Genomic DNA, 16091 nt, shown 5'->3' with positions numbered 1-16091 from the left:
GTTTTCTATTGTTATTTTTCATTGCTAATTGAAGTTATGGGAACAATTTGTGTAGAATTGCAAACAAAGTGTTTGCCTAACATTCGCCTGATCTAATAATCAAATATCTGTCTCCTATTTGTATGTAAATATACTCTCACTTGGCATACATGTACATATGAACAATTTACTTGATTCATCTGGCATATTTTTCAGGGTATACATGTAGAAATTATTGTTTGTTTATGCAGTTGATTGATTTTTATTGCATTTCGTTTTGTTTATCTATGTATTTTACTGGAAATAAATATATCTATGTGGCCGTCGTGGCCTGATGGTAGCGTGCTCCTCTACACACGGAAGATCCTGGGTTCAAGCCACAGACAAAGCAACATAAAATATTTAGAAGCTCGGCATAAAATCGCTTCGGATGTTATCGCACCTTGTATTTTATTTTTAAATATATCTATCTAAGTTTTATTATTTTATTTACTTATTTCTTCTTGAAGTTAGTCCAGTAACTGGTTAGTTGGTTTATTTTAATTGGCTTAATTCATCAGGTCTATAAAGACTCGTGCAATAAGAGTGTCATTGTATATATTGAATACCCTAAATACTTAAAATTCAGCTAGTTTAGGAAATTAAATATAATACATTCTAACTTAAGTAATCTAATAAAATCAAATCGAATCTAACATAATCGTTTGTGATTTTATCTCATTTATCATCCGTAATCTAATATAATTTTAGCAAATCACAATATAGGTTAATCTGGAATCTGATAAGATATGACCGAACCGTATTTAGCCTAGTATAATCTAAGCGCGTACATTAGTAATATCTTCTTCTGTGTGAAATATGACAGTATGTTTGGCGTTAGTCAGAACTTGCCCTATTGAAAATTTCCTTCTTTCAGAGTTTTTTCATCTTAATTAAGAACACGCTAAATTTTCTGAGGAAAGGCATTTTTGAAACAAGTTTTTGCATATGGCGTTTTTCAACCAAATCATTACATTAGGACTTATTCAATTAATTTCAGTGAAAAGCGGGTTTCGTAAAAACAAATTTATAATAAATTGTTTCCTAACAAGTAAACACATAAGGCGTTTTACGAAACGTGGGATGATTTGTTACTCAATATCCTTTGTGCTGTGGAAGTTTTTTTTAACGCAGAGTTAATTAAAAAAATATTTCAAAAATGCATGATGTTAGGTTAATTCAGTAAAAAGTGTGCCTAAGTTTTCTCTTTATGGTATTTGTTGTTGTGGTCTTCCCACTTTATGAACGAAATTTGGAAAAAAGTCCAGACTTAGAAGTTAGCTTATGCTTTTCGAAAGGTTCGCTAAAACTGTATACATAATCAAATTTTTGGGTTTGGTTGTGGGTTTCTAGATATTCTCATATTAAGGAACGGAAATCACGTTTTTCGGCTGCAATACGTACTTTTACCACGAAAAAAATTTCCATTGAAGGTTTAGATATATCGCTTGTAAGCACAATCATTTCCCTTACAAAAATTGTTTAATTCTTCCCGATATTTGTTTGTTATATGTTAACATACACGTTTTTTAACTCTACACTCTTGAGGACCGCGAAAAAGAGCAATATCTGTAGCATACTTTTGGGCAGCAGATGGAGTAATCGATATAATGCAGTGATAGTGTTTTATTTTATTAGTTTAATATAATTTTATTTCGAATTTTCATGGTTTACTGAACCCACCTACATGCAGTTATTAAGTGACTAACGTGCCTAAAAGTAACCTTCAAGTTTTGTATGTGGAACAAAATATTGCAGATCTAATGCAGGAAGTGCTCCAAAAAAGATAACTAAATATTTTCATTTTATTGAAAATTGTTGTACTTTTAAATTTAATATTTTGTTCTGTAATAAAAAGAAGTTTTTGTGACGAAAAGCTTAGTGAATATAGCATAACAATGCGTTTTTAGCACTTTCAGGTACAAATATCTCGAAAAGCAGACGCAATTTAAAAATACTAATTTCAGATTAAGATACAACGTACCGAAAGCGTTTAGAAAAGTATAGCTTATCTCTGGGTTTGAAATTACTCGGCCTTTTTTATCTGTGTTGAATTCGCTTTGCACAATAATATCCTTAGGAAACAAACAGGTGAGCTCAAAATGCTTTGCTTTTAGAACTAAATTCCGTTTACTTTTATAACAATTTAGTTATTATTCTAAATATCTTTATAAGTAAATATATATTCACTACACATATAAAGTTAACAACAAATTCATGCTTTTAATTGAATTTTATGTTAATGTGGCACTACAGACCATTAAAAATCTACATCAATATCCACAGCAACAACCACAACTACTTAAGCTAGTCGACATCTAGACCAACCATCGAATGAACAAAATAACGAATTAAAAACACATTAAATATTGAAAGAAATGTGCAATGAGCACGCGATTTTATTGCTACAAAGGAGCTAAGGCGTAGTGAAAGTTAAAGATTGCTACATATGAAAATAAATAAGAAAAGTATAGATAAGCTGTACATATATTAGGGCGTATTACGATATATCAAGGAAAAGAACCTTAAACATGCTACCCTGCAATTTGTAAGAGTTGCAACATGTAAAAATAGGTAAAATTATTTTAAGGGTATACTTCCGCTGATATTCTACAGATTTTCTTACTGGTTTTTAAATTCCTTCCAGCAAATGTTTCAGGATATTTTAATCTTTGTTCACATAATACGCTCTAATATCGGTATTACACGAGCTTGTATGATTGCGTGGAAAAGAAAATTGAAAAAAGCTCATGTTATGTGGTGTGGTTAAGCCGCACATTTCAATCGCTTTAACCGTATAATAAACATAAAAGTGCGATTTCAATAAACTGCATAAATGCAAGCAAACAAACATAGCATTTGCAATCATCAATAGGTGAGTGCTCCCGTACTAACGACTTTAACACACACATGCACATGTATGTATGTATAACTAAGTGCGTATGAATGAGTATGTACTTAAGTCAGCTAAAGCCAAACAAGCTTTTCTTGTTTGGTATTGAAAGGATTGAAATAAAAATATTTCTACGATTTTACTAACATTAACAGAATTTCAAGGAATATAACGCACACTGACATAGCTCTGCCCGAGTCAGTGTAGTAAACTAAATATATACAGTAGCGAGCAGAAAAATAGCAATAAATTAAATTATTTTTTTATTTTCGGTAAATAATGAAAAAACCTCCATTAATTTCGTTACTTAAACCATGCAAACCAATTTCAAAAATATTTTTAAAAAATTTCGGAAACTCGCGAGATTTTTACGAAAATTGCGAACTTTTTATTCAGTTTTTTGAAATTTTGTGAGTATGCAGTTTTGTAGTCCAATAAATTTTAGTCTAACGAAGAGCAATGTATATGTCTCAAAATTCGCTTATTTTAGAAATTCTGTTTCCGATGGTTGTTTTTGATTTTCCACCACATCAAGTGTGAGCTTTTTTTTTTTAAATGGAAGAAAATCTGTAATGTCGTTCGGAAAAAAATTGTCAAAAATCTGTGAGAATTTGGGAGACATATAACTTGTACTTTGTGAAACTTAAATTGATTATACCACAAAACTGCTCCAAAGAATTCAGTGAACTCCAAATAGAAAGTTGGAAATGTTCGTAAAAATCTCTCCTGTTTTTGAATTTTTCAAAAATATTTTAGACTGGTTTGCATAGTTTCATTTGTACTGTAGCTGATAAAAGCCCATTTGATAATTCAAAGAAATCAAAGTTATTTAGTCGGTTGTTTGAATGCACCTTCCCCACATAAACTTATGCAAATATTCTTTAGAGATGAATTTTATGGCGTTCATAACATGCAGAAATCATCTATCATTAGTTTATTGTAAGGTAAATGGGGCACATTGAGCTAAGCAGCAAAATCTATCCTTTCATCCCTTCCTTCCTCCCTTCATCTTCCTCTCTAGCTCACATCTATCATTCCAACTACCCACCCTCACTACTTCTCCCATTAGCAATCTTGCTCCTAGCCTTGCTCCCACGCTCACTTCAACTTCCACTCAAACTTCCACTCACGATTACCCTCCCATTCTTACTTCATCCTTTCACCTATCCATCATTATATTCCTCCTTTCGTTTTTCTTATCTTTCTCTTTCGCTCCATCTCTTTCTTTTTATCTTTCTCCTTCTCTATATATTTTTCTTCCTCTTTCTCCAACGCTATCTTTCCCTTTCCATTTTATTTTCTCTCTTCTTCTTTCTTCTTCTTTTTCTATCCCCCTATTTTCTATTTCTGTTTCTGCTTCTCTCTATCTCTTTTTCGCTTGCAACTAAACTACCTCTTATATAGAATTTCAATATTAAATTTGGCGTAAAACAGTTACTTAGTTTAGTTACCAAATATGAACGACTAGAAAAAGATGATAAAGTGATAAAACGTGAACCGGATACATATCATTATTCCCTGAAAATCCTATTCTATTACGTTTTTTTGAATTATCAAAGATGAATATTTACAACGAAGCAGTCAGTTGAAATCTATTCGCACAGTATGTACTTCTAACGCAACTTGTCGCACCCGTCACAAGCTAAAATTAGCTTCTATTTTTTATTATAAATAAAAAGGTAACGTTAAGGTTCATTGGATCTTAGTTTTTCATTAAAATAAACGGTACAGACAATTTCAAAAAAAATTATAGTTGGCCTGAAATTGTAAAGTGAATTCATTCGATTTCGTAGTACCACCCGTCACCTTTAGAAAATGGTAATTTTGCATGTACACTAAACAAACAAGGTCGTGCAAAATTGATTGGCAAGGTAGGGAGTAGAAATGGAAATAAAGAAGACAAAAAGTTAAAACCGTGATGCCCGATAAGTAAGAGCAGCGATGTATGCCCAAACAATAATTCAGTTGAACGAAATAGATTTGAATTCAAATGAAACATAACCGTATATGCAACCGTGTTAACTTTTATATTGACAGTCAAGCAGAAATTAAGGCAATAATCTCGCATAGCACAGCATCTAAATGCGTGTTAGAGTGTAAGCAGTCTCTAGAGAGAATCGGGACAGGGAGAAGCATACATCTATATTGGGTGCCAGGGTATATGGGAATAGATGGGAATGAAAAAGCGGACGAACTAGCTAAAAAGGGCGCATCCCTTGAAGCTTGCTCTGTAGACGTCCCAATTAGACTGGGCGAGATTAAGCGAAGGCGAGAGGTGCACATGATCGACCAAGGGGGAAAGGCCTGGGTTCAAGCGCGGGGCTGTAAAGTGTCGCAGATTATGTGTAGATCTTACAACCTTAGACTAACAAAGTTGCTTCTATCATTAAAAAGAGAGGACTGTAGACTCATGACCGGTATTCTGTCTGGACACCGCCTTCTGGCGGCACATGCCTTTAAATTAGGCTTGGTTAGTGATAGCAGATGTAGGAAATACGGGTTGGAATAGGAAATGTTCTGTGCTCGTACCCTGCACTTGCCAGGCTAAGACTCCAGCTATTTGGTGTGATACAGCTGTCAGATCTAGAAGCAGCAAGTGGCTTAAGTCCTAGGAAGCTTCTAGTATTTGCCAAGAGGACGGAGTTATTTTAAAACATAGGTCCTGGTTTTTGATAGGTTTTTTCAGTTTGGTCGTTAAAACAAACTTCTGGCAACACTACGGACTCAATAAGTCTATGTGAGGTCCTCATGGACCGGCCAGTTCAACCTAACCTAACCTAACCGTATATAAAGCCTAGTATGTAACAAGTAATCACACGAATATGCTGTGAATTTCATAAAGAACGGCTGAGAACTTTGAACGCAGCAAATTGAGTTAAAACATTATGGTCTATGAAGTACACTTGTAATGTATTTATTTATTTATCAATAAAATTTTTGTTTTTGTTTGCAAAGTAAACCGCAGGCATAGTCATTGTATAGCGATATATTTTTTCAATGTTTTCCAACAGCAGATATCGCATTGCAGCATCAATCAAAATCGCCAAAGCAACGTCAACTGAATGCTTTGCAATCAATCAATCAACCGCAAATCCATTGTATATATGAATGGGTCCGTTATGGTGTTTTGCTCTCACCATTTATTTAAATGGATTTTTATTGTGGTAGTATCGTGGCTTTCATACACTTCTCCCTCATGCTTTTTTTTTATAACCGCCCGTAAATCGATTTTTATTGAATAACAGTAGATATTGCATACTTAAAGGCGCAAATTTTTGTTTTATATATATTTTCGTAGCGTGAATCAATTTATGAGCTCATTATTGATTTAACATTGAATAAAATACATGGAGGTCATATTATTTTATTTTCTGTAGTTTGTATTCCACAGTTTATGAGGCGTAGCTTGAGATGCATGAGCTCTACGGATCAAATTGGACTAGGTAGGCAATTGAAAAGTAAAGTCCTCTCTCAGCGAATGAAAATCATACTCTACAAGTCACTTATCGTACCCTCCCTGCTATATGGGGCAGAAGCATGGACCATGACAACAGCAGATGAAGCGGCTTTGGGAGCATTCGAGAGAAAAGTTCTTCGAAAGATTTATGGACCTCTACGCGTTGGCAATGGCGAGTACCGAAGAAGATTTAATGATGAGCTGTACGAGCTGTACGCAGACATCCACATAGTCCAGCGAATTAAAACGCAGCGGCTGCGCTGACTAGGCCATGTTATGCGAATGAAAGATGATGCTCCGGCCAAGAAAGTGTTTCTACCGGAACCCGCCTATGGGAGCAGAGGTAGAGGGCGGCCCCACTCCGTTGGTAGGACCAGGTAGAAAACAATTTAAACTCCCTTGGTGTGAACAATTGGCGCCGGTTGGCGGAGAGAAGGAGCGACTGGCGCACCTTGTTGGACGGCCATAACCGTTTATACGGTTAAGTGCCAATTAAGTAAGTAAGTAAGTAAGTAATATGATTACAAATGATATATGATTTTATCGCTTCAATTCAAAAGTCAGTTCGAAGCTAAGTAAATCTGATCACACAACACCCCAACCTTTTTCCGGTATATTCAATTATACATATTTATACCGTTCAATCATTTGTTTTCCATGCACATAACGTGCTAATTAATTATAATGTTACTCGGAAGCAATAAAATATTTATAGCTTCATTTGCTACATCTTGCTTACATGGAATCATAAACAATGTTTATTATTCGTTTTTGGTTTCCCCACTACTAAATTCAATTAGAGTGAAACTTTAACGCCTGCAAGCAGCTAAAGGTAGTAATAATTTAAATACCATTAAACAAATACAAAAATAATGTGCTCATATCACTTATATACTATATATTTACAAATGCCAGCAATTTATTAAAGTAACGCCTAAAATCATACCACAAATCATAGCAAAAAAATCAATAGCCGTGTTTTTTAACACGCGTATATCCGTTTACGCTTAAACTTTATATTGACTGCTAGTGGACAAACTATAAATACACCTCTGAAATTGCTGCGCATAAATTTTGTCCTACTAAATTTCAATACGCATTATACTCAGATGTAACTGAAATATGTGTCTTTGTTTCACCCTCTACACTAATTCTATGTATTCTATGTGTGTCCACAATTCATCGCAACTGATTCAGCTATATGTTATACCCTATGGCCATCAGAGCGTTGCGTCTCCGCTTTTCGGTACACCCTGTTGCTGTAGCTAGTTGTTTAACCACAGCCGCTAGATGGGTCTCCTAAGCATTATCTAAGCGAACATAGGCGTTTTAAAAAACACGGCTAATATGAATAAATGCGGCCGGCGTCATAATATAGTATGTTGTGTTAATGAGAGCCAGAGAAGGCAGAGTAAAACTGAAATTGATTTGTTAAGTTTGCAGATAGAGAGAGAAAGAGGCACTGATGGATAGAAAGATAGAGAAGTGGATGAGAGGAAGAGAGAAAGAGTGATTGTTACCGAAAAGCGAAACGAAGGAAGTGGACACCATCGTAATCAATAGCGTGTAAAAATGTCTAATATAATTTCTCAAACAAAAAGTAATTACTTACATTTATTTACCTCAAAGCGCGTTATTCAAACACTAATTAATTAGTGTAGTTGTAAAAATATATTACATGTACGGCAGATATTTAGTTGCCTTTTAGATTAATTACATAGTATATGGCGTCGATGAAAGAGACTGCAGCTCAGATGCAAAAGATAATTTGTAATAGACATAATTATACTATTTAAATATTGAGTAGGCTAAAAGATTTCGATATCAAATATATAATTGAAACCAGAAACATAACCAAATACGAAGACGAAACCGGAATAAGCTGAAAACGTAAAGTGTGCTGCCGGAAACGATACCGAAACCGGACCCAAAAACAAAACAAAAACCTGTAGGTGTAAACGAAGCCAGATTCAAAGCCAGTAGCCTAACCGAAACAACAACCGTAATCGAAACCAAAACAGAAGCTCATAAAAAATGGTGTTTCTTTTTCATTCTCTCGCATTATAGGCAAGCGCAGGCACATACGTAACCCAAAAAGTAAATACCTAAATAGTGCATATTTAGGCGGCAACGAACATCATTACCAAAGCTAAATTCTTGGGAAATGTGAATTGTTTTTGTATTAACGATAAAGACAGTCCCCGAAGGTTTTGGGGAGTGTTATCGATATTGATGATTCTTTGCCGGATATAGATCCGGTACGTTCCGGTAACAAAACACCATTAAGGCACTAGCCCGACCATCTTGGGAGCAATTAATTTGGCCACATTAAACCTTCTAGGTCATCCCGTCCCCACCCCCAAGTTCCATGAGGAAATCCTATTTGGAACAGGATTCCCCTCGCGTAGGTGAGGTTGACAATTGGGTTGCGGAAGCTATAAAGCTTTAAATTGAGCTTATCAACACCTTCAATACCTGGAAATTTGAATTCGCAAACGAATAAGGAAACAATTTTGTAGGTAAAGAACTTTGCTGCCATGTGTAAAAAAATGTGTGACGAATAAAAAGTTTGAGCGATTCAACAACTGCTGGCGTATCTTAGAAATGCTTTCCAGTTACGGATATTGTTCGATTTTATATTGAAGTTTTATAAGTAGATATCTGTTTCAAAACGAACCGATGAATGGTAAATAAGAAATCAAAAGCACGTCGATAACAAATTGGTAACACGCCTATGAGGAATGGATAACCTTTCGATTACAAATCCAGAACGTTGCGATGAAAAATCGATAGCTTTCCGGTAACAAACCGATGACTATTCGATAAAATATCGATATTTTTCAGATTACAATCGATAACTTTTCAATAAAAAATTGATATTTTTTCGATATTACATCAATATCTTTTGGATTAAAATAGACTTTTGGAAAAAATATTAATTTGTCTTTGATAAAAAATTCGATAAATTTGTTGGTGGTATTTGGTTCAGGCGTACACACACTCTGTGGCGGTGGATTGTATCTAGTTGTAATATTGGAGGGGGAACTATAACAAACTGGCGATTGATGGAAGGAGTGACAGGCATAAGCTCGATGGACAGCGTACGACTGCCGCAGTAATAGGTGAGCGGTGCCTTCGTTGGACGGTGTACCGGTTGATGGAAATCTTACGATTGCTGGTGTAATCGGTAAAAGGTGACTGAATTTCGGTGAACGGTATATCGATTGATGGACATCTTACGGTTGCTGGTGTAATCTGTGAAATGTGGCTGGGTTCCGGTGAATCGTGCATCGGTCAACGGAGACGTGGTATACAGCGATCTAGAGTCTTATTGATCGGTAGAGTGGGGTTTATGATGATGGACAGGCGGTTGGTGGCGACGATAACGAATCGGTGTATCGACTCCCAATCGATAGGTTGGCGAGTCCTAGACGACGACTCAGTGAATGCCTGGATGTTGATGGGTAGGATTGATGAGTCGGTGATGACAAATCGGCTCGATACCGGGCGAATCGCAGATGAAGAATAGGTCAATTAGTGGATGCCGGTGAATTAGTGATGATGAGTCTGTGTATTGATTCCCCAAGCAAGCGGTTGTTACTAGAATCGATACCCTGCGACCAGCAGGTGACGGATCGGTGGATAATAGATTTAAAAAAATATGTTCGACAACAAATTGATAACACGCCGTCCAGTTTCAGTTGGTTTCTTATTTTTAATTCTCTTTTTTTTTGCTATTTTATCTTTCCTTGCATCTCCCTCCCTTTCCTTTTCATTCCTTTCGGGTCCTTTCCATTCTTTTTTCCCCTTTCCTGGATTTGTCTGATTTCGCTCATATCAACTCTACCACATTCATTTTTCCCATGTTACGCTACAGTGTACTGATTTTAGCAGATTTAGCAACACATTTATTATACATATATTAGATTATATACAAATTGTTTCCGTTGCCATCAGTTAGCCGTTCGTACACATAAAGATACCTATTAGGGCGTTTCCCTTTCATATGTGACCTCTATACGCCTATGTTTAGGCTATGATAAATTATTTGCAATTTATTAATTTCAAAGCAATATGTTAGCGAGCGTGTAGTTTTTACTCATTTTCCATGTCCTTCACAAGGTAGCTTTCTCCTAGAAATCTCCTAAATTTGAATTGAGTTATTTGTTATATCGCTCAGGCATTTTGAAAATGTGTGCGAGAGTTAGCTGTCAAAATGTCAATATGTTATAAACGGTTGGTCAATTTATGAACGCGCATGCAGACATGTCTATATGAAGGTGGGTAAAAATTCATCATCAATTGAAACATATTTATAGGCGCAGGCGCTTATATCATGTATCTTGTTCATGCCGTTAATAAAGCTAACAATATTTCATAAGTCTAAGAGTTTGTTGAGCGTACAATAACAATTTATATGATACTAATATATCAGCCAACAAAATATATGTACGAGTACGTTTGTAAGTACGTGATGTCTGTATGTGTGCGCTAGCTATAACTCAAGGCATGCAATTAGGCATGTGATGTTTTTTTTTTCATTTAGCCATCCTGCCGTTAAAGGAATTTTTGTGTGTTTTCGTGGTCAGTCAGTTCATTTGTGGTGTCACCGCGTCATTGCTTTCGTTATTGTCTCATATCATTTTGCTTTTGTTTTAGGCTATTCTATAATGCATTCGTTTGGATTAAGGCCACTACACTCATACATATAATCAAACAACAACACGCATTTGTATAGCATATTATTAACCAAAGTTCGCTTAATTCATGGTCTTTTTTGTGACTGGTCCACTACGCGAACTTGTGTTCATCCTCTCTATTGTATTTAGATACAGATTGTTGTTGCTACTATGTTTTTCGTACATATATTATGTGTCAATGTTAACGCTATTGTTTGCACGTTAACCAAAAATGTTATTAGCGTCGGTAGCACATATTTAGGCGCGGTAGCAATAAATTTATCTTTTGTTTTTACAGCAAATTTATATTTGTTGTTTTATTTGTTAGTTCGGTGTTTAGTAATAAATTTGAAACTAATTAAAAGTTATTTATGACAGTGCGTTAGTGCTTCCGAATACGCACGTGCATATACTGAGTAATATAATAAATTATAGCATACTTTTAGGTGTCATTTGATTGTGATTTCTTTACATGGGAGTTGAATATAACTATAGTTGGCTTTTGTTGACCCTTTTAAATTGAATGTGATTTCAGCAAATTTAAAACTTCGCTAGTTCATACTTTGTCTCAAATTTGATTTTTACTTATAAAAATGCAGTAATATTAAAGATTCAAATTGTGATACATGAAAGCGTTGGAATATTAAAATATTAATCTCCTACACAAGTCACTGAACAAATTTTTTCGTTCAATGCTAGCTAGAGCTTTCACTAAAATCTATTTGCATATTTTTAGGAGCTTAGTATATTAACATTCTTAAAGTAAATAATAAAATTTGAGCAAAAGCTCTTGGAGCTCAGTTCACCAAATTCCTAAAAAAAATTTAAGAGGAAATTCAGATTCTTAGTAAAGAGCTCTCTCTGCAAATTTTCTTTTTAAATATGGACGAATTCAGTGTAATCTTCTCAAACTTTAGTTTAAAGATGTCAGAAAAATCAAAGTTCATAATGAAAATCGTAGTATCAAAGCTGTAGTTCAAAGCTGTTTAAGGGGAAGGAAAACTAATAAGAGAATAAGGTCTATAAAGGAGCTCGTAGAAACATTAGGTCGCGACTATCCTCCAGTTAAAGTTGAACTTGGTTTAACCTCTAGCTTTGGAAGCCATGTTTGAAATGCAACTTTGGATATGCAGATTATAATTCTATGAATTTTTAAAAATAAGTTTATAGCTTTTGCGAAAAAACTCAACGCTGATTGCCTTAAAACGAAAACTTTGAGTACCTAAGCCTTGCAGTTTTAAAAAATCTTTAAAATCTTACAGAAAGCACATAAGTCCAGGAGTTTTGCGAATACTCCAAACCAACATATGTAAAAACTTGTGAATGAATATATTTCGAAAGAGCATATCCAACCATTTTCGCATTTTTGAGCTATTGTTGTTGCTTTCATGAAAAGCCAAAACAAAAGCTCAACAAGATTTTACCTTGAGTTATCAAATCAATTAAAAATAGTCTTACATCTTACATGATTTTTAACCAGTGCTATTTAAAACTTTTTCTTACTAGGTATGCATCGGCCTTTATCCTTACATTGAAAACTTAAAAACTCATAGCAATAAAAGCTAAGTAGAAAAAGCAGGCATGCTTAACCAACGAACCGATATCATTTCGTTACAATAATTAACGTTAATAAACGAAACAAAGTCATTTCGTTTCGTTTATTAACGTTAAAAACGTCAAATTAGCGAAATGATTTCGTTTCGTTTTCTGCCATATCAAAACGAAATCAAATCGTTTATGTTGATTATTAATTTAAAACTATGCTGGCAAAGCTGATTGATGGCGGAGTCATTAAAGGTGAAAGCATTCGCCAAGCTGATTGCAACTTTTCTCATGAATTTTGACAGTACGAACATTTCTCAGAGTATTTTTGACATTACCACCAACGAATTACACAAACAAATTACATGGAGTTTGTGTGTGTATGTGCCCTCGTTGTTACCACCTTACGGCTTCACCATGGCTATAGCATTGCCAGCACAATTCAAACATAAAGTATCACTTTTTTGTTAACGTTTTTAACGTAAACGAAAGCTTTTCGTTTCGGTTAAAAACGAGATACAATTTATCTTGATAATTTCTTTATCGATAATATTTCGAAGTGTTTCAACGGAAACGGTGGAAATTTTTTGATAAACGATTAGCTTAACGTTAAGGTGCATCCCTGAGAAAAAGGTTAGATTAAGTCCGACATCATACCTTCACATCATATCTTCACTAAAAAAAATACATAATTTCAAAAACTTGTCTCAGCAATCATGGAATACGAATCACTTTGAACTTATGATTTTCGTTTTTCTTACAAAATTACTCTGAAAGCATAACTCATCCCACGTCAGTACGGATAGTACTGTCAGGTTGCTGCTTCATTTATTTTTTTGCATTTTATGTGTACCCTTTTTGTATGGCAATTAACCTCAAAAATGAGTTTCCATTAAAAATGCCCTCGAGTTTGAAAAGAATATGCAACACGAACACGAGCAATAACAAAAGAAATAACAAGAAAGGCGTAGAAGGGAAAAGAAAATGGTAAAACAACCATACAATTGCGTTATGCGCATAACCCGACAGGTGATGTTGTGCTAAAATGGCTACAGCGGTATATGCATTTGTGAGTGCTATGTAGGAAAAATGGAAATTGGTTTCTAGGCATTCTGAACTTGAGTTGTAATTTTGAGTAGTAATTTTTTGAATTTAAATTGGAATTTCCAAACTTGAATTGTATTTTTCTGAACTTGAATTTTAATTTTCTAAATTTAAATTGATATCTCTGAACTTGAATTGCAACCTTCTGATTTTAAATTGCAAGCTCTTAACTTGAGTTGTAATATTCCAAATATTAATTTAATATTCTGAATTTAAATATAATTTACTGAACTTTAACTGTAACTTTCTTATGGTGGTTCTTCGAATTTAAATTGGAATTTCTGAACATAAGTTTTCTGTACTTAAATTGGATATTCTAAGCTTGAATTGGAATTTTCTGAACTTTCTAAATTTAAATTGGAAATTCTGAACTAGAGTTGTGATTTTCTGAACTTGAATTGAAATTCTCTGAGCTTGAATTTTAGCTTTCTGAATTTAAATTGTAACATCTGAACATGAATTGCAATTTCCTGAATTAAATTGGAGACTATGAAATTGAATTTAAACTTTCTGAATTTAAATTGGGAATTCTGAACTTGAATTGTAGCTTTCTGAATTTAAATTCGAAATTTCGATTGTGATTTTCTTAAATAGAATTGAAATATTCTGAACTTAAAATGAAATTCTACCCATGAGTTGCAATTTTCTAAAATTGAAGTATAACTTTCTGAACTTGAATTGTAATTTTCTGAATTTGATTTGCATATTTCTGAATACAAATTGGAAATTTTGATTTTGAATATCAACTTTCTGAATTTAAATTGGAAATTTCGAACTTGAATTGTGATTTTCGGAATTTAAATAAGAATTTCTGAACTTTCTGAGCTTAAGCTGGAAAAGGTGTAGTAACTGTATTGAAATTTTTAAATTTTATTTTCTTTAAATTGTAATTTTTAAATCTACTCGAATTGACTTCCAAAAATATGTTCCACTCTAGAAAACTGGAACAGCTTTGCACAACCGGACCATACCTGATAATTTTTGCACCTTCAACCAATTTTCCTACAAGGTAGAAACAACCACCACTCATACTCTGGCTTTTATAGAAAAGTATTGCAAGCATTGTGACGCTCAACTCTATGCATATGCCTTTTCCTGTTTGTGGTAAAAAAAGCACCACAATAAAAGCAATGAAGCAAAGGCACAAGGTGGTAAAGATGAGTGCAATTTCTGACTGCTGTTGACATTCATGTGCATCCTCATATTCATTTTGAAGTGGTTGTCTTTATGCGATTTTTCACAGATCTGAGGGAGCAACAGCAACTTAATACTTCTTTTTTAAATTTCAATAGTTTAAGATAAAAATTTTATCAATTTCGAAACTGAAACTGTGCAAACCAATATTGCAAACATTTTCGAAAAAAATTCAAAAAATTGAGAAAACTTAAAAAAAGTTTTTATTGAAAATTTTCTATATTTGAGTAGGCAGTTTTGTAGCCCAACCAATTTTAGTAAAAATTATAGGTATAAATTCGTATTGATTTTTGACAATTTTGCGGAGGTTGCATAGCTTAATTTTTTTTAAATCTGAAACACCGATCGAAAAAAAGCTGTCAAAAATGAATTCGTAGTTTGAGGTATCTATAATTTTTACTTAAATTGATTGGGTTACAAAACTGCCTATTCAAATTTCAAATTTACGAAATGTCATTAGGCTTGTAGTCATACGCGGCAGCGTGTTTGCGATAGCATTTTGAGTAGCTCTTGAAAATTTATGACATAACCCACTATCAGCTGATAGGGTTGGTAGTTGAAGAGTTTGAACATTGTAGCAATTTTCATATAAAAAACATTTTCAGCGAAACATAACAAAAACAGTATTACGCGCCACTCTTATTGGCATTACCCATAAAAACATATCTTACATTGTTTTATTCTGCAGTCGGTAAAATTTCGCCTGATCTTAAATGTGCACTACACATATTTGCCTACTTTAGAGAGAAAACATTTGTGTTTTGTCTAAATGCAACCTGAATTATATTCATCTAACGCTGATTTGCTGCCTGAAGTGTTTTTATACCTTTCATGAACATGAAATGGTATATTAACTTTGATCCGATGTTTGTAATGTTGAGAAATATAGAAGATAGACTCACCATTAAGTATACCGAATTGATCAGGGCGACGAACTGAGTTGATATAGCCATGACCGTCTGTCTGTTTGAACGCAAACTAGTCCCTCACATTTTGAGATATCTCAATGAAATTTGGCACAAGGATGTATTTTTGTATTATATTAGACATTTGTCTGATCCGGTAGGATCGGACCACTATAACATATATCCCCCATACAACCGATCATTTAGATAAGACGACTTTAGTCATCCCTGCCGCAATTTAGAAAGTATAAACGTGAAACTCGGTGATATATATTCTAATAAATCATAAAAGATATCCT

General features: G+C 34.1%; 1 protein-coding gene across 43 annotated transcripts in view; it reads right to left on the bottom strand.

The window, feature by feature from the left end:
• Positions 1 to 16091, bottom strand: part of Lar (tyrosine-protein phosphatase Lar) — a 1659242-nt gene that overhangs the window by 281511 nt on the left and 1361640 nt on the right. The gene's annotated exons all lie outside the window — the stretch shown is intronic.

The sequence above is a fragment of the Eurosta solidaginis genome, chromosome 2, assembly GCF_040869045.1.
Source record: "Eurosta solidaginis isolate ZX-2024a chromosome 2, ASM4086904v1, whole genome shotgun sequence".
In the NCBI taxonomy this organism is placed as follows: Eukaryota; Metazoa; Arthropoda; class Insecta; order Diptera; family Tephritidae; genus Eurosta; species Eurosta solidaginis.
The sequence above is the reverse complement of the archived record's forward strand: the minus strand, read 5'-3'. Positions and strand labels throughout refer to the sequence as shown.